Here is a 22,216-nt window from a genome sequence, read left to right as displayed (position 1 = left end):
TCTGGTGGGGGCTTATGAGAACAAAAGGATCATCTATGAAAATTTGCTGAGACCCTACAGTCCTCTCTGTCCCCTATCTCTCTTCTCTCCTGCCTAACTAACGTAATCCTCAAACATGCCCTGGATGAATTGGCACCCCCCATGACCCAAGCTATCCAGTGCAGACTGCGGCAACCATGGCTTATGAGGAAGAAGTCTCCGGATTGCTTTCGTCTGCTCGCCCCACCACCTGTGCTAGTGACCCTCTTCCCTCACACCTCCTCCAGTCCCTCTTACCAGTTGTCATTTCCCACTATATTCAACCTCTCTCTGACCTCTGGCATTTTTCACTCCTAATTCAAACATGCTATCATATCCCACTGCTAAAGAAATTGACTCTTGACTCAGCTGATGCTGCCAACTATCGACCCATCTCAAATCTCCCCTTCATCTCCAAACTATTAGAATGCCTGGTTTACTCCCGCCTTATAAGCTATCTCTCAGAAAATTCTCTTCTTGACCCACTACAGTCCGGCTTCCACCCTCTACACTCAACAGAAACCGCTGTTACAAAAGTGTCAAACGACCTCCTGATGGCTAAATCGAGGGGTGACTACTCCCTACTGATCCTCCTCAACCTCTCCACAGCGTTTGACACTATTGACCACAAACTCCTCCTTAGTAATTTGCTTCATCGGCCTAAAAGACACTGCTCTTTCCTTGTACTTCTCCTACCTATCTGACCACTCATTCAGCGTATCCGTTGCAGGCTCTACCCCCTCTCCTCTTGCCCTTACTCTTGGGGTCCCAAAGAGCTTGGTCCTTGGCCCCCTCCTCTTTTCTATCTACACAGCCCCTATTGGACAAACCATCAAGAGATTTGGCTTTCAGCACCACCTCTATGCTGATGACACCCAGTTATACACCTCTTCCTGTGACTTCACAGCACCATTCCTACAGAATGCCACCGACTGTCTGTTCACTGTCTCTAACACTATATCCTCTCTCTCTCAAAAACTGACTGATTCGCATTTCTACCCTCTGCTAACCGACCTCATCCTGACATGTCCATCTCAGTGTGTGGCGCCACCATAACTCCCAGAAAGCATGCCTGCTTTCTTAGGATTATATTTAACTCTGATCTCTCCTTTACCCCATATATCCAATCTCTTGCCCGAATATGTCACCTGCACCTTGAGAGCATCACAAGAATCCGCCCCTTTCTCATCGTGGACATGCTAAAAATGCTCACTGTTGCCTTCATCCATTTTCGGCTCGATTACTGCAACTTGTTGCTGATCGGCTTTCCCTGCTCCAGACTCTCCCCTCTCCAATCCATCTTGAATGCGGCAGCCAGGCTCATCTTCCTGTTCAGCCGCTATACGGATGTCTCTTCCCTGTGCCAGTCACTGCACTGGCTGCCCATCAAATACAGAATCCAATTTAAATTCATTACCTTCATTCACAAAGCTCTCCACAGCACCGCGCCACCCTACATTGCTCCCCTCATCTCAATCCACCATCTAGCCTGTGCCCTCCGCTCTGTTAACAAAATCAGATTAAGCACCACTTTAACCTCTCTTTCCCGCCTCCAAGACTTCTCAAGAGCAGCACCAGTCCTCTGGAACGCACTACCCAAAACTATCTGGGCAATCCCTGACTCACACAACTTCAGGTGTGCTCTAAAAACACACCTCTTCAGGGAGGCATACCATATCTCCTAAACCAAACCCCTCTTTACTCCACCTGATAACATGATCCCTGCCCTACCGACTGCAATCCCTGCCAGCCGCAATCAACTGCCCCCTGCAGTCATACCGATTCGTCGACTATACGGCTCAATTTGACTATTGTCTTTGTGTATAGCATTGCACACTCTACACCTCGCCATACCATGCACATCTTCAGCCCGTTTTACCTTCTGTATCACCCCATTATTTGTAGTATGTAAGCTCGCTGGAGCAGGACCCTCACCCCTACTGTTTCCATCAATCGATTACTACATGTAACCGTGGTTTTGTTTCTATTCCTCCTGTGCTGTAAGAGCTGCGGAATATTTCGTGCAATATAAATAAAGATTATTATTAAATTCAACAAGTCCAACCCTTCTTTCAACTGACATCTTTCATTGGGTAGCGTCAATACATTCCCATATACAGTAGATGGTTGGCCAGTCCTTTCGAAATGGGCGAGTTCAGCCATCATACATCTAATGTCTATGGCATCCATAATGTGGTTTCATTTAAGTTGCCACCCTCCAGTTATCCCATAAAACAACACCACTCTGGGTGCTGCAGCATGATGCCTTTCTGGTGCTACCAGTGTAACTTTGGCCTTTACTAGCACCAAACTTTGTATCCATGTCAAAATGATCCCATTTAAGACCTTGTGCATTAAACCGAAAAGGCACTTTTTATTAACCATATTTAACCCTTTCACAGTCTCTGTTTATGTAAATAGAGCATATCAGCCTTTTAGATGAAAATTCAAGCATCTCTTGTTTGTTAAGAAATGCTGTGTCCTTCATTATACAAAATATTTGGCATCAAATCACCATACTGGAATATTTATCTTAAATGTACTTGTATATTGTAGAGTATATCAGGTTGGCAAAGTGTAATTGACTAGAATGCCATTTAATTATGTTTATACTGTTTATAAAATAGGAAATCATGTCAATAGTCATAAGTTATAGACCAGTCATAGATACTTCTTGTTTCTTCTTCCAGCTCATTGAACTTCTAGTTTTTCCAACATGACTGATAAAATAAAATAGCTGCCAATGACACTACCTCCAAAATGCCAACAAAAATCATCATCCCGGTTATGTGGGGATTTAAAGACGGAAGCGGCTATGAATCCTGTGTTTTTGCTGGTATGCCTTACAAAGAGGCCTGTTTATTTTAATTGCTGTCCTCAGAACATTTAAACAAAGACTAAATGTGTAGTAAGTAATAGCAAAGTAATAGCAATTTTATTGATCAGTAAAGCTAGCCCACAATAATAGTAATAGAACGTAATACATCACTTAGCCCTGACTTAACACAACACATAATGTCAGTAAGTAGGAAAACCTTTGTCCAATGTATAGTGCTCTTGAATTTTGTGACTCTATACGTATTTTAGATTTCATCTGTTTTTATTGGCATTATCATATTTCAACATTCTAACAGTATGATTACATAAGGCATATATGTAAGGAGCCAGGACTGGCTTTACAGAGCAAGTCAGATGAAAAGCATATGGATTTAGAGTACAATCACGTACGGATATAATAAAATAAGTAGTCAAAGTTACTCGACAGGTACTGGGTTCCATGCTGCACGCCCATATTAAACACTAATGGACCTTTTTACATGGGTCGAGAATCTCACAATTCTCATTTTCCCAAGAGAATAAGCTGGTGGCGTTATCACCAGCTCATCCGTGCTCGGGCCGCCTGTTTAGATTGCACGATTCTCGTTGAGAATCAGGCAGTTTTCGTACGTTGATCGTTCAATGTTTCACATTTCTTTGTCATACTCTAAATGATCAGTGTTTAAACTGCCTGTCAAGTGAACGACCCGGCATTGATTTTTATGACGGCTGAAACTGAACAACGAGTGAGAGCCTCACGTTTTTCTTTAATCGTTCAGTCATTGGCTGCGTTTAAACTGTAGATTATCTTTCAGTTTCACTCATTTGAACGATTTTCGGAATGACAATTGTTCATATTAAATCCAGCTTAAGTGAGAGGGAAGGAAAGGAAAAGAAAAAAGAAAAAGAGAGGCAAAGAAAAAAAGGGGAGTGGGAAGGTACTCACTTCCTAGGTAATGATGCTCCCGAAACTACAAAGTATTCTGATATTCAATCCTTGGTTACCAAATAAGGAAGAATCTACTAGGGTAATTAGAGTCTGCTGCTACTAGTTCCTCCATTCTCATCATGAAACTAACTTTCTACTACCATTCTACCTCTGAAGGGTTTTGTGTTTTTTTCCCCAGTGCCTAGAGATACTATAAATGCATGAGCTTCAGCCAAGAAATGTTGAAGCAGGTATTTTTTGATGGACCTAATCAAGCCAGGGAGGATAGATAGTAAGGTAACAAAAAGAGAGAATGTGATAGAGTTACAACTCACCTTTTTGTTCATGGAGAACGTATTCCAGAAGGTTCTCTGTCAAAATCCCACCATACATGCAGTATAGTCCCACCTGGAAGGTCACACCTCTAACTATCAGGTACACATGGCAATAGTTTGTAGAGAAATACTGGGAACCTGTACCACCATGTGAGCAATTTGTAGTTATTTTCCTCTGTGCTATATGTCAAAGACATTTTGTGGGAGTGCAGAAAAGCTTTGTCCCAATGAGAACCAGAGATGGATACTACCAAATCCTGTTCCCAGAACTCTGTATAAGAAGGTCTACCAGGGGTGAGGGCCTTCAGCAACAAATTCTAAACTAGAAGATGTGGGCTGGTGGTAAAGGCTGTGGGAAAAATGATTCCAGGGGAGTGGGTCTGAACATAAAGTGATTCACTTGGTTAGTGTATTGAACAAAGGATGAGAGCTGCAGGTATGTGAACCATGATAGAACTGTCTCAGAATTTTCTGATTGAAGGGACCCCAGGAAGGCAGGTGCAAGCCCCAAAGAATATGGTGTAGTCTGAGATCCTCAGACTCAGTCCAGCCCCGTGGGGAAGCAGGGTTATAGAAACGTCTACCCCTGGCTACAAGACTGTCCCAGATATTTAAAAAAGATAGAGATTAAAGAAAAGGAGAGAGGTCCTGTGGCCTATTAGATGCTGAGAGCCAGTGCAATACTCATAGGTGAAGAGAAATCAGGGTAGATAGCAAGTCTACACACTGTTTAGACTTTTTATGAAAATGACTGTCAAATCATCTCGAAACCTGTCTTTCCCGAAGCTTTGGGCTGAGACAAGATCCAGAAACTGATTTTGCTACTACCTTCACCTCATATGAATGTGTGAAATTTTGTTTGTAAAAAATGTTCCGTTGGAACTAACAGGGGAGCTTGGAAAACAGAGAAGTTTAGAGATAATATTTATTTTAAGGACATTTATACAGCCAAGCGATGAAAAGAGATGGCTATTGAATTTCCACAAGCCTACTACTGTTCTTTCCAACAGTGGCAGATAGTTTAATCTTGAAAGTTTTGACAGGTCGGAGAGTATACAAGTATTTTCTTGGAGAACACTTTTTGTAATGAGAACAAATATGATACAGGATCAAATTCTATCTAAGAGGGTAACATTTAGTTGTTTGGGAGAAGTTAACTTTAAAGTTACTCAAGTGGCCAAATCTAATAAATTCCCAAATAACAGAGGGAAAATAAATAAGTGGCTGCGAGACATACATCAGTAAGTTGTCTGCATAGAGGGTAGAATTGTAGTGATGAGATCCAACCTGAAGACCATGCACACTGGGGTTGTTGCAGAGAGCAACTGCTAGATGTTCCATTACCAGAACATATAGCAAAGAAGATAGGGGATACCCCTGCCTGGTGCTATCCCTAATGAAAATAACACAGACATAAATCCATTCACTCTGATCTGTGCTGTTGGATCAAGATGCAAAGAAACTTTATTGGCAGGACTAAATAGGCATCAGTATTGCCAAAACAAGTAGAAAATCAGGATTTGAGGATAGAGGGCAGGTGCACTTTCGGGTTGGGGTATATAGAGGTCCATGGTATATCGTGTAGGGGGGATAGGAGTTCATGGGATATCATGCTCCTTTCAGTCTATGGCAAGCACTGACATATTGTGCTGCAATGGCCACTGTGTCTTCCTCTTCCCCCAGCAGGATGTGAGTTTCTCTTCCACCTCCATGAAGATGACATCTGAGCAAAGATTACAGAAGTGGGCCTTATCCTCTATGGCTTGTTAGTTGCACTGTTGGCACAGTCTGCTCTTCCTGGGCTTGTAGTTCTGCCTGTGCCATTATGATTTGATGGCCAGGCTATGGGCACTCAGTCTGCAGCGGCTCAGGATCTGACACTCTCTGGGGTCTGTTATGTCGTTCCTCCAGTCACTGTTATTCTACTCTAGGCTCTCATTTATCATTTTCTTGATTTTGGCTTTTAAAAGGTGCTGGGTGGTGATTTGGACCAGTTAGGCTTCACTGGAGTGGTTTCGGTGTCTGGCTGATTGGGGGCCTTTTGGTGTAGCACGACTTTGTGATGGTAGGAGCTTGGACTGCTACTTTGTAGGTGGACTTGAAATGATAGCACTTTCTCCTGAATTGTAAGGTATACAGTCTGCACAGTTCAACTCTCCAGGTACTGCTTGAGGTGCTTCGATGGACTTGGAGAAGGTGCTTACAGAATTCCAGGTGAAATATTTCAGTTTGGTTGGTATCCATCTCTGACCTGTCTGGGTACATGTGTGTGACCCAGATTTTACTGCCATACAGAGGAGGATTGGGGATTGGGTCATCTTCTGAAAGCATAGAAGGTTTTGCATACCTTGTCTTTTAGAGTCTTGATTGAGTCAATGGTTGATTTGAGACTCCCTGGCTGGTTGCTGTTTGTTCACTGTATAGAGAGAAAACTTTACTGATAAAACCTGGGCCAAAACCAATTTGTTCCAATGATGCTCTGAGGAAACACTACTATACATGTTCAAACTCTTTCTCCATATCAACTGCAAGTAAACATAAAGGGTAGTTGGTAGTTTTGGTTCTGGAGAGCAAGAGGAGGGTTTTATTAGTTTTATCCCTAGTCTCTCTCTCTCCTGTACACACCCCACCTCATCATTGTGAATCAAGGAAAGAAGAATCAATCCTATCCTGTTGATCAGTAGCTTTGCAAAGACCTTGACGTCCACATTAATCAAGAAAAAAAGGACAATAGTTTGCACAAAGAGAGATGTCTTTACTGAACTTGGGTATAACAGTAACAACAGCCATAAAGGCCCACTTAGACTAGACAAGTGTCAGGCAAATGATGCCCGACACTCGACCCCGCATATACTCGCTCCCGTGCTGCTGCATGGGAGTTAGTATCGCTAGCTCACAGCAGGGAGGCTGGAGGAGATTTTTTTCCTTGCACTCCTCTGCCCTTCTCCATTGACTTAACATAGCGCCTGTTCAGTACTGAACGGCTGCTATTTACACTGAGCAATCAGCTCTTAGTCCATCGTTTATGCAGCATAAACAATAGACGATGAGCTGATCGCTCAATGTAAATAGCAGCCATTTAGCATTGAACGGCCACTATGTTAAGTCAATGTAGAGGGGCGGGGGAGCGCGAGGAGAGAAATCTCCTCCAGCCTTCCTCGCCCCCATGCTGGCCGCTCTGTGAGCTAGACAGCGATACTGGCTCCCGTGCAACAGCACAGGAGTGAGGACACACAGGGACGAGCCATTAATATTATATAATGTTAATACTCTCTGAAATTATTAGCTATTTTATTAGGGTCAGGTTCATTGGGTCCCCTAATATTCTTAATCCAGGGGATGAATGATTGTCTTGCCTGTTGGGTGTAGAAGTCATGCTAAAGACTGATCAGTTTATTGGAGTGTTTATAAAAGTGTTTTTTATTGTGGCCACAAAAGTAAAGGAACTGCTAGATTCAAAGTGCTTTCAATTCTGCTCTGGCATTGAGCAATACGTTTAAAGTGGCCTGTGAGGTATTTTTGTAGGCAGTTTCTAAGGAGTGTATTTTAGTAAGTCGAGACATAAGCGTAACTTAGTTTTCTTTCTTCAGGTGCAATCCATGCTTAATAAATAACTAATGGAGCACACACTTAAAAGCTTCCCATTGGTTTGGGAGAGGTGTAAGCCCATTGGAATGGGTCACTATCAAATCTAATAATGTCACAGATTTCTGAGAAACATATCATATAAAATTTTCATTTAGGAAAGGAGAATCGGGTATATTTAGCACGAGGGTGCATGCTCCAACCACAAGATGGTCTCAATATTGGATGAAGAGGACCATGTCAAGGCATGATATCTAATTAGAAACATGTCAATACGACTGTATGATTGATGGACCCCAAGAATAACATTGAAGACAGACTGTAGAACTTGGTGGTAACTTGCAGTAACTGTTGAAAGTCTATTTTTTCAGTCAGGCCTTGCACCTTCATGTTGTTTCAGCAGCCTTCATTTTCAGCACCATCTAATATATCAAAAAGCACCCAGAAATGCTGGGAGTGTGTTACAAGGAAGCCTTGGTGGTTATCAAAAGTGGTCAAGAGTGAAGTGCTGGAATCCTCTATTTTATCTACCCTGTCTGGGAGCAGTTGCGTGTTCCATTTAACCCCTTGAGTGGCACGCCCGGAAAAGTTCCGTGACGAGCTCCACTGCCCATAGTGATATACCCCGGAAGATTTCCGGGCTATGTATCACTATGGGAGCTGCAGAGCACAATGCCACAAGCTGTGACAGTGTGCTCTGCCTGCACAGACCCACAGAGAACAAAGCAAGGGCTTTGAAAAACCAGCAGAAGATATTGCCGACATGTCGGCAATGTCCTGCTTTGTTTACAGGTTGCCATAGAGACCATCGGCTTGTCAGAAGCAAGCCGATGGTCTCTGTGGCAGGGAGAGCTGGTTGTTAGCTGTCAGAGGACAGCCAGGTACTAGCTCTTACAGCAGAGATCAGAGAAAACCTCCGATCTCTGCTGTGTTAACCCTTTACATGCTGCAGTCTATGTGACTGCAGCATGTAAAGGGCTGTCACTGCAGCATGTAAAGGGCTGTCACCATCGGACCCCCGGAATGTGATCAGGGGTCCTGATGGGTCCCTGTGGAAGTCCCCTAAATGGACAAAAAAAAAAAAAAAAAATTTTAAAAAATTAAAAAAAAAAAAAAGTAAAAAAATTATTAAAAAAATAAAAAAAACCACTTGTCTCCCTTTACTTTGTAAAAAATCAAAAATACAATCACACATGTGGTATCCATGCGTCGTAATAACCCAGAGAAGGAAGTTAATACATTATTTAACGACATGGCCCCTTTTTTCTTTTTCCCCATTTCTTTTTTTCCTCCCCCTGTTTAAAAAATCACAACTTGTCCCGCAAAAAACAAGCCCTTATATGGCCATGTCAATGGAAAAATGAAAAAGTTATGGCTCTTGAGACGCAACTGCAAAACTAGTTGAAATTCAATGATTAGACCATTTTAAAAAACCTGCCCTGGTGGGCACGACAGGGTGGTAGGAAACCTGCCACTCAAGGGGTTAAGAATTGAGAACTCTCCCTTTGGTGCTGCCTTGAGTTTGGAAATATAGTCTTCCATATCCTGCTTGTTGGAATGGCTTTAATATGTGCTCTTAAATACCATAGGCCTATTGGGTCTCCTGAATAAGGGGCAGAATTCTACTCCCTGATGCTGAGGGCCTCCAAAGGGGAGTACATAGTCGCAAACCAGTGATGATGCAATCTCCTCTCTGGCATCTAGCCACAACATAATAAATATTATTATTATATTGTAGCTAGATTCCAGAGAGGAGATTGCACCATCACTGGTTTGCGACTATATACTTGCATAGCCTATGGTGTCTGGCTCAGCCTCTGGAAGATTGATTGGAGGTCTCAGAGGCTCCAAAGGGTCCTGAAGAGGACATCCAGGAAGAATGAGAAATGATGCACAGCTGTCAGGAGGCAGGTCATATGAAGAAGTTTAGCCGATGTCCGCAGAGGCCACGGGTTTCGTCATGGTTGGCACTGCAGTTCAGTGGTAGAAGTAGGCTCAGGGGTGAGAGAGAAGCAGGTATGTATCCTCATTCTGCCATTGCGAGGATCTCCCCCTACCCATGATTCTAAATTTTAATAACAGACAACCAGGGTTGTCCTAGCCCACAAAAGTTGGCTTTGCAGACTGTGTCACAATAATATGCCTAACTCAGAGAGTTCTACAAACCTAGCAGAAGATAGAAACTTTTGGAGCTGTGGAACTAACCATTTTCTGTGTGATTTTCATGCTTTTGCCATATATTTTTGAAAATTTTCATGTGTGACTTGCCCAATGTGATGCTGTGACAACAAATCTATCAATTTTGTGATTTAGTTGTCATTTATTATGTCTTCCTGTGTTTATTTTCATATTTGCTATCAACACTTTTATTTAAATGCTTATATTGAGCGGATCACCAAATTATACTACATGCATTGTCCTATTATTTGACTAACTAGCAAAACTATCATAAATTGGTAAATGTTATTATGTGTGTGATGTCATCTTTTAGCAAACAGAAGTCAGTTCCACCATACCTCGTTTGAAGAGACCTAGTAGTCAGTGTGCTATCAATAAGTAAATGTTAATATAGTGTAATTTTTGTAACTTAACATTATACATGGAAGGACTTTTTGAACCCGGTTTTTCGAATATATGATACTCGTGATAGTGACATGCATGCTCCCGACTGTCAATGTTCATGTGTGTACTATTATTGTGTATTGGGGAGATCAGTTCATTGGTGTTTCATACAGGGCTACATCCTGCAATTAATTATTGCTTAAATAGCAGTCATATGAGACAGGAAAGACCGTGAGTAATAATGAGGCTCAATCAGTCACCATCAAAGAGAAATGGTAGTGTTCCTAACCATACTAATTTTCGATGGGTTGTCAGATACCCACAGACATCTGTTCACAAGGTTAAAAGTAGTCAGACAGGTTGAATTCTTCCTGTCTAATATCATTGTTTTCCCCAGGATAAGTGGAAACAAAGGTGTCTACTATCTATCCTTCATCCTGTGTGAAAGGTTAAACCACTGTGGCAGAGCAAATAAAACATCAGTACATGATGTTGTACACTGACATGCCAAAAGTTATGGGATAGCAGTATGTAAATTCGTTATGAAGTGGTGCTACCTCAGCTGACAGCTTTGGAATGCCCACACCTCTATAAAGTTGTGAGGTGTTATCTTGTGAGTGAAGATGAACACTTGCCGGCATGCTCATGGCAAGGCAACATGAATTATCAGAGATCAAAAGAAGCATGATAGTGGTTGTCAAATGGATGGCACACTCCTTTTTCAAAGTTGTGCGGTCATCTAATATTCCATTATCCACAGTGTCATGTGTGTACCGGGAAAACATCATCAAAGGCATTACCATCCACAACTGACAGTGCAGTGGCCAGCCACAGGGGCTTAATAGTTGTGACCAGTGATGTATGGTTAGAATTGTCCGTGCGAACAGACAAGTGACTCTGGCAGACATCACATCCACATTCATGCAGGAGAGCCCACATTCATAGCATGCAGGTCAGTGCTGTGTTCTTTAGCTTACATGGGATATGGAAGCAGAAGACCCACCAGATTGCCTCTGTTAAAAACTGGGCTCATGAGGTCACTAACTGGCCCTTAAGGACTGGCAACACGTAAAGTGGTCAGATGAGTAACAGTATCAGTTGTTTTGGGCTGATGGTAGGGTTTGTGTGTGGTGCACATCCAATGAAGCCATGGACTACAAGGCATTGTGTAGACTAGTGGCAGTTCCCTACTGGTGTAGAATGGCAAGGATTGGACCTATAGGTCTGCCTCAACACATCATTGACTGGCGCCTACTACTTGGTGGCCATTTGCAGCCCTTCATGGATTTCATGTACTTCCACAGGATAATGCTTCGTGCCATTGGGCCTAAGTTGTCCAGAATTGGTTTGAAGAGCATTCGGTAGATTACCTACAAATGATGTGGCCTGCACATTTATCCAACATGAACCCAATTGAGCTGCACCTACAAATACCACAGAGCTGTGGATGGCTATCCAGATCATATGGCTCAACATCCTTCTACACGTTTTCCATCCACTTGTGGAATTGATACCATATTGAGTTTGTACATTTTGCCAGGCTAGAGGGGGTCCTACACAATATTAATTCATGTCCCATGCTTTTGTAATGTTATTGTATAGACACTTTTTATTGGCTATCCTAATAGAGCACACTGGCTTGAGTGCCAGGATGTGTCAGAAAAAGGCCAAACATAGGTACCTTCATGGATGCTTGTAACAATCACCCTCAAAGGTGCCAGCTACAGTGCCCCCTCAAAGCAGTTACTACAGATGACCCCAGAGTACCTGCCACAGAAAAAGAGCTACTTACCGATTTCCAGCACTGAAACTCAGATTATGCAGTAATTATTTTTTACCTAGAGGTGTGGAAAAGATGTGGCATTCTTTTCCTAGATTGATTCTAAGTGTGGACAACCATAGTAACCTATGGTTTCGGTATACTTGAGGCCATATAATATAATTGTCATATTAAATATGAGAAATAAAATGTACAGTATTGCATTGTTATCTTTTCAAGGTTTATATTATAAAGTATTATCTAAGTATGTAAAAGTAGAGAAGCTACAATACTTGGGGCAAACAGGTGGATTTTCAGGTAATCTAAACTCCAGCTCATAATTGTTCAAATGCAAGTTTTGCTTATAACAGCTCTTCATAGTGACATATTGTACTGTACCACCTGCAGTCTCATTGAGGTTGAGTGGGGCTGCTGTCACTTTGCCCCTTAAAGGTGGAAGTCCTTTCTGATTAGAATGGTAGTTTGTTGAAATATGTGATAAGGCAAAGTTATCAGTATGTCGTACCTAAGAGCAACTAGATAAGTTATATAGCTGAGAAGCATTTTCAAGCTGCTTAAAGTGTAATTATGTGTTAAAAAATCAGCATTTGTCCTCTAAAAATGTAGAAATTCCACGCTATCTTCTTCTAGGTTACATCTAAAGCCTTGGTTGAGCAAAATATCATGACTTGTAAGCAGTGAGAATTGCTATCATGAGCCACCTGTGAGTTTGGAGCTGAAGTATTTTCAAACTACTGGGTGGCTCATGACAGCAATACTTGGGTGTCATGGTTAGTGTTGAGTGAACTGAACCTATAGAACCCTGTTTTGGGTCAAACTTTTATAAAAGTTTGATTCGGCACAACCCTGAACCGAGCTTTTAGTAAAATTCTACCTGAAACAAGGTTCTACTGGTTCGGTTCACTCAACATTATACATTTTTATCACTCTTAGATAGTATTATACGCTAGCTTAAAGAATATTAGTGACACCAAACTTTTGCCCAAGTTGGGTGAACCAGCTGAACCAAACTTCTGAAAAATTCGCCCATTACCAGTCATCGCATTATTGTCCTCCTGGGCTGATTATGACATATAAGAAGCCAACACTTTGAAGATTAGTATTGTGTAAAGTTTAATTTCTGTACTATGCAAATGTATGCAAACATGTACCAACACGTAAGCAGGTCTGTCTGCCAATGCAAAACATACTTAAACTTTAATGTACACATTTTCTGAGGTTCTAAACAAAAGTCATATACTCTTTTTAGTGCTGTAAAAAAAGGTATCCAGAAGTAAACATATCAGAAACCTATGGGTGCTGTATAGTAAGCATCTATGTTATATATGTTTTTGTATACAGTCTGATATAGGGCACAATTATTAGCTCTTACAAGCAGGCCGCTCACCCTTATTGTTTTAACCCCTTGAGTGGCACGCCCGGAAAATTTCCGGGACGAGCTCCACTGCTCATAGTGACATAGCCCGGAAGATTTCCGGGCTATGTATCACTATGGGAGCTGCAGAGCACACTGCCACAAGCTGTGACAGTGTGCTCTGCCTGCACAGACCCACACAGAGCAGTGCAAGGGCTTTGAAAAACCAGCAGAAGATATTGCCGATATGTCGGCAACCTCCTGCTTTGTTTACAGGTTGCCATACAAGCCGATGGTCTCTGTGGCAGGGAGAGCTTGGTGTTTGGCTGTCAGAGGACAGCTAGGTACTAGCTCTTACAGCAGAGATCAGAGAAAACCTCCGATCTCTGCTGTGTTAACCCTTTACATGCTGCAGTCTATGTGACTGCAGCATGTAAAGGGCTGTCACTGCAGCATGTAAAGGGCTGTCACCATCGGACCCCCGGAATGTGATCAGGGGTCCTGATGGGTCCCTGTGGAAGTCCCCTAAAGGGACAAAAAAAAAAAAAAAAAAGTTAAAAAATTATAAAAAAAATAATAAAAACACTTGTCTCCCTTTACTTTGTAAAAAATCAAAAATACAATCACACATGTGGTATCCGTGTGCATCGTAATGACCCAGAGAAGGAAGTTAATACATTATTTAACCCCTTAATGACATGGCCCCTTTTTTTCTTTTTTCCCCATTTCTTTTTTTCCTCCCCCCTGTTTAAAAAATCCCAACTTGTCCCGCAAAAAACAAGCCCTCACATGGCCATGTCAATGGAAAAATGAAAAAGTTATGGCTCTTGAGACGCAACTGCAAAATTAGTTGAAATTCAATGATTAGACCATTTTAAAAAACCTGCCCTGGTGGGCACGACAGGGTGGTAGGAAACCCGCCACTCAAGGGGTTAAATGTTGATTAGTCTGTAGCTATGTAATGTCTGATTGTAACTGTACATTTACTGTATTATTTGTAAAGTGCTGTGAAATATGCTAGCGCTATATGAATAAAGATAATAATATTAGTAGTAGTATTATTACTAATATTATATGACTAGACACTAAAAAAGGTTTTATTTTAAAGGGCATATTATGGCTTTCTAAGAATGAATCATGCCTTACAGTATATGTTCTGATTTTGTCATAGATTTCCGTATGTTTTTCTTTCTCACTCAAGTCAGTGAAGTCAACTGCAACATTAAAAACCACATGGAACTATAACAATTTTGGTGTTTATATGCTGTACTAAAATGCAGACTCTCAAAGAAACAGTTCTAAGAAACAAACCTAAAACTGCTTCATTTAGGCTATATTTGGGCATTACATTCAGTGTGCACATTGAATAAGTGCCATAGAAAGTACTGTATGCTCCAGAAGATTCATATGCAATTATACGCTGACTCCCATTGTAAACAAAAAATGTACAGTGCGCGGTATACATTTTTTGCACATTGAGGTATTGAATAACACAGTTGACTTTAGATGCTTTTAGATTGGCCAAATTCTCGAACTCGTCCAACTGAGGAGTGCTGATCCACACAATGTCGGTCATTTAATTTCTTTTCATATGGGCCAAGAATCGGTTTATGAGAATGAATAATTGCTAGTATGATCGTTCATCCCCATAGGCCGGCAGTACATCTCCCTTTTCGCAAGGCGAGATGGATAGCAGATCAGATAGCATTTTTATGCTCTCTGAAACTGAACGATCAGTTCACAAATTCGATCGTTCATCAGCTGACCGTTGGTCCTTTTACATGGTTCAATTGTTGGACGAACAGTCGTTCAGAGGAACATTTAGGTCGGATAATCAGCCGGTGTAAAAGAACCTTTCATCAACACTTTTTAATACAGTTGATCCACCAAATGTCTTTTTTTAAAACATTGTTTTCACAGCTTTTTCAGTACAGGACGATAAAAAGCATGCAGTCTCAAAATGCAATACAAGTCAAGTGACATATCTTGAATGCATGATATACAAAACAGTAAAATAACAAGAAACAGCCTAAGGGTGGCTTCACACACTGCATTTTTTTTAAAAAGGCACTTGCAATTTTGATGCGATTTTTTGGGGCTAAGCCACAAGTGGATTACAAAGGAGCATGAGAATTATAGAGGAAGGACTTCTACTTCTCCATAAATTGCATTAAAAACTCCAAGTGCGTTTTCCAAAAAATGCTGTGTGTGAAGTCACCCTAATAATGGTGGACATGGGATCCCTGTTGTTGTGAAGACAGGTTTTAAACTTGGTGTAACCATTAGAGATGAGCGAGCGTACTCGTCCGAGCTTGATGCTCGTTCGAGTATTAGGGTGTTCGAGATGCTCGTTACTCGAGACGAGCACCACGCGGTGCTCGACTCCATTACATTTCTTTCCCTGAGAAATGTGCGCGCTTTTCTGGCCAACAGAAGCACAGGGAAGGCATTACAACTTCCTCCTGTGACATTCCAGCCCTATCCCACCCCCCTGCAGTGAGTGGCTGGGGAGATAAGATGACACCCGAGTATTTAAATCTGCCCCACCCGCGGCTCGCCACAGATGCATGCTGACAGAGATCAGGGAGAGTGCTGCTGATGCCGGAGCTGCTATAGGGAGAGTGTTAGGTGTTATATTCGTCTTCAAGAACCCCAACGGTCCTTCTTAGGGCCACATCTGACCGTGTGCAGTACTGTTGAGGCTGCTTTTAGCAGTGTTGCACAATTTATTTTTTTTTTGTATATCGGGCATGCAGACCATAGCGTCCTCAGTCTGCAGTAATTTTACAGAGTATAGGGGCAGTACTGGTGAGGCAGGGAAAGAGGTATACTGGCTATATAGGCAGTGGGCTTCTTCAAAAAAATTGGGGAAAAATACTATATTTGGGCTGCCTTTGACTGTCTTCAGTGTACTGCGTGTCTGCTGGGGGTAGTAGTCGCTAATTAATACCCAGCTAAGCGTTACAGCAGGCTTGCGCATAATTGTTTCCTGGCTCTGCTGTGCCCGTTACATGACCACCGTCATCCCGCCAGAGGGAAACAGTATACATAATATACACTGCATACAGTGTCTGTCTGGTGTTTCACCTCACCATTTAAAAAAATAAAAGCAAAATACTTAAGGCCTACCACTGGCCTTTGGCCACTTGACTGCTTCTGCGCTGTGAATTCCAGTAGCTCAGTCATACGCACCTACGTCTCACTACAGGCTTGCGCATAATTGTTTCCTGGCTCTGCTGTGCCCGTTACATGATCACCGTCATCCTGCCAGAGGGAAACAGTATACATAATATACGCTGCATACAGTGTCTGTCTGGTGTTTCACCTCACCATTTAAAAAAAGTGAAGCAAAATACTTAAGGCCTACCACTGGCCTTTGGCCACTTGACTGGTTCTGCGCTGTGAATTCCAGTAGCTGAGTCATACGCACCTACATCTCACTACAGGCTTGCGCATAATTGTTTCCTGGCTCTGCTGTGCGTTACGTAAGCAAAGTCAGCCTCCAACCACAGGCCAATAAGCGGCACATTTAATTACAGCGTTCTGTTTCTGCTCTACTCGTAATGCACCATGCTGAGGGGTAGGGGTAGGCCTAGAGGACGTGGACGCGGGCGAGGAAGCGGAGGCCCAAGTCAGGGTGTGGGCACAGGCCGAGCTCCTGGTCCAGGTGTATCGCAGCCGACTGCTGCGGGATTAGGAGAGAGGCAAGTTTCTGGCGTCCCCACATTCATCTCACAATTAATGGGTCCACGCGGTAGACCTTTATTAGAAACTGAGCAGTGTGAGCAGGTCCTGTCGTGGATGGCAGAAAGTGCATCCAGCAATCTATCGACCACCCAGTCTTCTACGCCGTCCACAGCTGCAACTCTGAATCCTCTGGCTGCTACTCCTCCTTCCTCCCAGCCTCCTCACTCCATGAAAATGACACATTCTGAGGAGCATTCTTCTATGCCAGGGACACGTTATCACTTGCATGGCATTGCCAGGCAGGGATGGCTTTTTGGGCAAATAAAGGGCGGCTGGGTATATGGTACTGTAGGATAGCACGGATCATCACATTTTGAAGGAGTTTGTATCCACTAGCCTGAAGAGCAGCATTTTCATTACAAGATGTTGCGCAATGCTTGGGTTCAGGTTCTGTGCTTATAGATGGTTGAGTGTATTGTTCTTTATATTCCAAATAGCTAGTGGATGGAGAGCTGGGTGCTGACTTGGAACATGCTGGAATATGAGTTAAATGTCAATGTCAAGATGGTGGTGATGGTAGCGGCTCAACTTCTTTTCCCCATTTCCTATTTATGGCTCTGAGGTCTGTAGCCCAATCATCAATTGTAGAGGAGAGACCTGAAGTAGATGTGCTACTGCCCTTCTACAAAATTGCCACTCTGTGCTCAGAGGCTATGGCATAAACAGGGAGGGAGATGGAGGAAGAGACAGTTACAGCAGCGGAGGAAGTAGCAGGATGAGGCTGACTCTTTGCCCTCTGCCGCATGTGGGCTTTTCAAGGAAGTGGCTGGTGGGAGTTCATGTGATTGTTCATACATGTTGTGTTGAGGTTGTTTATGTTCTTGCCACCTTTTAAATGTTTACCTCTAATCCTACAGATGGCCACTCTTCTGTCATCACATGCGGTTTCAAAGAATGCCCAAGTGACACAAGTTCTGTGAGCAGAGCTAGGCATGGCCCTGATATTGCTGTGACTAGTAGTACCTGAGGATGGTAGCACTGCACTTTTGTTCTTCTGTAACACCCTACTCACTGCCTTTGCAGGATGCTGCCCCACAATGTCTGTCTTTTCCTCCTTCCCCTGTGAGCTGCTATGATGACTCTCCCTACCTCTCCATGTTAGATCGAGTACTTCAATCTCTTCCACCTTCTCTTCCTCTTTGTTGTCCTCTCATCCTCAGTACACATGTCTTGTGAAGGGCAGACGGAGCACACTAACCCACTCTCACCTTCCTCTTCGGAGGAAAAAAACCGGTTGAGCATCAGTGTATTCAATGTCTTGGTCTTGTCCGTCTGGTTGTTTGGACTGCCCAATTTAACCCAGAAAGAAGTTTAAATCCACCCTAAAAAGATTAAAAAAGACAAATTGCTGGGTTCTCATGGCAACCAACACATCCCCATGTTCTAGGGAAATTAAGTAATGTGATAGACAGAACGTTGTTTCTTATATTAAAGGACTCTATAGTGATGGGGTCTGTTCCACTGGTTGGTGCATCGCTAATGAGGTCTCAGTATTCAAAAAGGGGTCAAAAAATGGACCAGGAAGCTACATGTCAGTAAGTCTTACGTCTATTGAGGGTAAAATGTTTGAAGGGTTTCTAAGATATTCTATGCTGGAGGACCTCAAGGAAAATAGCTGTGTAACTCAATATAAGCATAGATTTAGCAAAGACAGCTTCTGTTGTACCAACCTGATCAGCATCTATGAGGAAATAATTTGTAGACTAGACAGCGGAGAGTTACTAGATCTTGGGTATCTGGACTTTTCCAAAGCATTTGATGCTGTGCCGCATAAAAGGTTGGTATACAAAGTGAGAATGCTTGGTCTGGGCGAGAATGTGTGTAAGTGGGTAAGTAACTGGTCAGTGATAGAAAGCAGAGGGTGGTTATACATACTCTGATTGCGTCACCTTTACTAGTGGGGTAACACAGGGGGCAGTACTGGACCCTATTCTTTTTAATCTATCATGCAGAACATGATGCTGTTGCTTCATTGAGAGCCGCTTAAAGTGTTCTCTACCACCTCCACCACCACCATGTCCCCTACTGTTTGCTTTCTTTATGTTGCCTTTTTTTTCATTTAGTTTTTCTGGTCACTTTTTGGTGTACTTTTATGCAATTTATCAGATAATTTTGTGGTTTTCAGAAAACAAACTTTGAACAATGTCTGAGGCCCCTGACACGCTCTGTGTGTGATTCCTATTTCCCTGTTTGGTCTTCTTTTTGTTTTATGTATACAAAAAAAAGCACTAAATAAGCCGCAATGCCTGGGAGGTAGAATATGTGAGGACAGAAGACAACAGAGTATAGCTTGTATCTTTGTAAACTGTCCCTGTTTGGCGCAGTGTAATTGAATTCCCCAATCCCCATTGCTAGCTATGTAAGGTCCTCATATAATTCTTAGTGGCTCGACCGGTGACTTTGAATGATGTCTTTCACGCCAGCAGGAATATATCCTCTGTACAATATTTGTCCCTATTAGCTACAGACCACATGTTATATATGATTATAAATAGAGATGAGCACATTACTCGAGCGAGTAGTGGCTTAGCCGAGCATCTCCCCCTCGTCCCTGAAAATTCGGGGGCCGGCGGGGAGCGGCGCAGGAGAGCAAGGAGGAACACGGAGGGGAGATCTCTCTCTCCCTCTCCCCCCCCCCCCCCCCGCTCTCCCCTGCTCCCCGCCGCAACTCACCTGTCAGCCGCGGCGGCTCCCGAATCTTTAGGGACGAGCGCAGAGATACTCGGCTAAGGCACTACTTGCTCGAGTAATGTGCCTTAGCGAGTATACTCACTCATCTCTAATTATAAACATAAACTTTTTTCTCTATTTCATCCAATATAACCCCGGTATACAAGCTTTCACACCCAGCAGTAATATATCTTCTGTAGATTATCTGTCCCTAACAACAGACCACAGATTATATAGGCATATAAACATAATGCAGCTTCTCTGTCCTGTGCTCAACTGTAAAATGCTTGTTGGTTACACTGTGCCTATGTTATATATGACTAGGTCACGTAATGCAGGCGTCCAATGAAACTGCTTTCCATATGAACAATAGAAGACACATTTGGTGACATCAGCAAGGCGCCCTATTTGCTGATTTGCTTCACGCTGACTTCTTCAGCAGGAATTATGGAAAGTATGATTTTCCCATGATTCGTACTAACCCGATTCGATTTTGTGAAAATTGGTACAATTTTATTGCCCGGCCGATCAAGATGAGCAACACTACAAGGCTGGGTTCACATCGGATGGATTTGCCGTGGAAATTTGGTGTGGAACTTCTGTGCGGCAAATCCGCCTGCGGCTCCTAAATCCTGGGATTAGCCAGCTATTTGAATGAGATTTTGCAAAAATCTCATCCACACGTGGCGGCCAATCCGTCACAACAAAGCTGGGCGAAACCGTAGATGCGGCGCGGAATTGACAGCCGCAGCATGTCAATTCTTTTTTTTTTCTGTTGCGACCTCACTCCTCTCTATGGGGAGAGAAAGCTGCAACGGAATGCCGGCGGCCGAATGGCTCCAAAACCGGCATCAAAATGCTGAGGGTTTTGAAGCTGTAGAAATCTCGAGGCTTTACGGTGCAAGTCGCGAGATTTCTGCGGGATTTCCGTCCCGTGGGAACCCATCGTTAGACATATGCATTAGAAGCATTTCCTGGTGTATATGTTATACGTTGTATATGTATATGTTAACCAAATGTAGCACAAGCCTAGCCCCAGAGGAAACAGTGGAAAAACTGTGATAAATTAGTTTAAGGGCTCAGTCACACGGGCAATGATCAGCCTGCACCGCGTGCAGACGAAAAGCCGCATGACCAGCTCCACTGCCACCCATATGTTCTTTTTTGTCAGGTATGGACGTCTGCGGTGCGGACATTTTTCAGCACAGAAATACGCGCGTATTGTTGCCCGTGTGACTGAGCCCTGATACATTTTTCAGCATTTATCTTATAGAGACAAACCTTTGATATCTAAACCAGTTTCCATACTATCCATTACATACACATGTTTTGGTACATGAACAAAGGGAAGCAAAGCAGCTTTTATTACTGGACCCACCAAGCTTGCTTTATTCCTTAAGAGGTTTAAATGATTCCATTTAAGGAACCTTTCACACAAGACGGAATTTTCCACAACAAGGTTGCGAAATATGTCCTGCTTTGGAATATTCGACTCCAAAATCCAAACTGCTAACGTGTGGATTATGGTGCGGAACTGAAAATAGCAGAATCCTGCTGACAATTCTGCATCAAAATCGCAGTTAGCAGAGTGGATATTGGAGCCCAATTCAGGGATGGCGTATTCTGTAATGCTGCTGTGGAATATTCAGTTCTGTGAGAAAGATCCCTAGTTGTTGATGGTTGTTAAAGACCTTTTTGACTCTCATGGGGAAAAAACACCTTGATCAGTTCATTCTGGCTTCTGATTAGCATATTACAATGATCTACAAAGGAAGTCTATTAGAGATCAAATGTGCAAGTCAAACAAAGGCCTTGTTGACTGACAGCAGTATCTCAAGACATTAACTGTGTCAACAACTCTCATACCTTATTTCAAATATATACTTTCTACATGTATATATTGTACTGTATATATTGTATTTAAAGTATACTTCTGGGGTGTAGCCCTGGGAAAAACAGTGATAGAAGTCACATCCAGATCTTGGTGCCTAAGAGGGTCCAAAGGTCTCAGTTTCTGGGGGGGTATCATCTCTCCGTACGTACCTGCTGTCTTCTCTTTTTCATCTGTACTGCGGATGGGCCGCATGGCTAACCATCAGACATGCACAGTACTGATTTTTCTTTTTAAACTCGCACTTTTCCCGCAAAATCCCATGGAATCCACGACCTTTCTGCAATTACAGATCGGACGGCTTCCATTGTTGTCAATGGAAGCCATCTGTGCGGAATCCGCGGAAAAATTGAGCATGCTGCAATTTTTCCTCCGCTTGCGGAAATTGTTTTCTGTGCATGAAGAATCAATTTTCCATATCATGCTATGGAGCTACTTCCTGCAGATCCACGGGGCAGGTGCCCGCCGTGAATTGCGCAGCAAGTATTCATCCATTGGCAGGAGCCCTAAGGGGTCAAACATTGATTTG

Source organism: Eleutherodactylus coqui, chromosome 6 (assembly GCF_035609145.1).
Source record: "Eleutherodactylus coqui strain aEleCoq1 chromosome 6, aEleCoq1.hap1, whole genome shotgun sequence".
NCBI lineage: Eukaryota > Metazoa > Chordata > Amphibia > Anura > Eleutherodactylidae > Eleutherodactylus > Eleutherodactylus coqui.
The sequence above is the reverse complement of the archived record's forward strand: the minus strand, read 5'-3'. Positions refer to the sequence as shown.